Here is a 1,602-nt window from a genome sequence, read left to right as displayed (position 1 = left end):
CCGCGAACACTCACGCGAGTCCATACAAACGATTCCGATCGTTTTGCAACAACTAGAACGTACACTGTCCGTGAAATTCACAGAATTTTCGCGTGTCCGCGACAAACGCCGACGAGACACCCATCGTTCGCTCGTACGTAGCATCCTTCTCTTAACCCGACTCAGAGACGTTCTTTGCGCCCTTCGGTAAAAAAACGTTCGATCCGAAGAGGTGAACGACGGCGGGGATTTGACAGAGCTACGCAAGCAGTGTATGGTACGTAAACGACCCTCAGCCAGGCGTGGTCCAGGAATTGTATCCGTGGACCGCAATGTGCGTTCGAAATGTCGATGTTCATGTGTCCTGCAGTTCACACGTTGACGCGCAATTAGCTGCGTTCTTCATCGACCCACGAGCCAAGTGATCCACCGTTCAGGGTAATCGTATAAATTTTATATTTCACATATATAATTTTATTCTCATTTGTTCGACCTAATATCTCTCTTCTTTCAAAGAGAAGATAAAAGTTGATACCTGAATCTCCGACCAGCGCGCGAAGGAGATTCAGGCGTCGCCTTGGAGACGACACCGAAGCCTTTCGAGACGAAAAACGTTCAAGTAATATGTATATATTTCTCGACGTTCCGGGCGTATAGTGCATTCAAAAACCCGCGAAAGACGCAGAAGACTCGCACGCGTGGAAACGACGGGGATATATTTTGTATCTTACCCGATACGGAATCCATCGCGTGCAGTCGACCCTCGCGTTCTTCCGATCAGACGCATCTATTGTTGCGCGCATCTTTTCGCGTCGCATCGCGCGAAACGTTGCACGAATCGTACCGATCGATCGATTGAAAGCAAATAATGAAAAAAGACTTCACAGCTGGCTCTTTGCCGGTCATTCGTCCCATGTTATCTCTTGCCGCGAAATTGGCGCGCAAGAGTTGGGTGTCAGACGCGCGGCTTTAAGACGAGCTTCACGGCCGGTCCTCTCAATTCCGTGTACGGTACACGCAAGATGCGGGTTCCACTTCCAGACTACCCGGTCCCTTCTCTCTACGAGAATCGATAGTAGAAGAACGGCTCGAAAACGCGTCTCAGAGACTAGGGGAAAAGAAGCGGTATGCGAGCGAAACGAAAACGCATTATGGAAACGTCGCGAAACAATGTTCGACGGTTGCTCGGTTCCAATCGTGCGGCCGTTTCAATTTCTCGTGCGCTTCACCGTCCCTCCGTAACTCTGGCCGATCGCGTATACCGAAGAGCCGACACGCGCAAAAACCACAGGCATTGTATACTGTATATATATATATATATATGTTACAGTCACAGCCTTCGCGCGTTTTACTCTCCGACGCGGGGATTCCACGACGAGAGAGAGTTTCGTGAGCGGGTTGACTCGGAAGAAACGCTACGACGGGTATTTCTATTATAGAACGCATCATCGCCACCCTTTACCAGTGCCCGACGAAGGAATCACAAGGTCATCTGGAGTTTACAATGCCAGCGACGGTAATTCCAACGAAGACCCGATAAGTCAACTCAACGTTCTATTTCTCCCTGTACAGAAAAGCGAATCGACGCAATCGCACCATACGCGTGCACGTAACAACTCTTCG

The 1,602-nt window shown here is 49.7% G+C and overlaps 1 non-coding gene across 1 annotated transcript; it reads right to left on the bottom strand.

The window, feature by feature from the left end:
- Positions 1-265: 265 nt before the first annotated feature.
- LOC143175502 (5.8S ribosomal RNA) lies at positions 266-420 on the bottom strand. The gene has a single exon (XR_013000262.1). It is a non-coding gene; the product is annotated as a 5.8S ribosomal RNA (ribosomal RNA).
- Positions 421-1,602: the final 1,182 nt, after the last annotated feature.

The sequence above is a fragment of the Nomia melanderi genome, unplaced genomic scaffold (genome assembly GCF_051020985.1).
Source record: "Nomia melanderi isolate GNS246 unplaced genomic scaffold, iyNomMela1 scaffold0095, whole genome shotgun sequence".
NCBI classification, from domain to species: domain Eukaryota; kingdom Metazoa; phylum Arthropoda; class Insecta; order Hymenoptera; family Halictidae; genus Nomia; species Nomia melanderi.
Note: the sequence above shows the minus strand (reverse complement) of the source record. Positions and strands in the feature narration are given on the sequence as shown.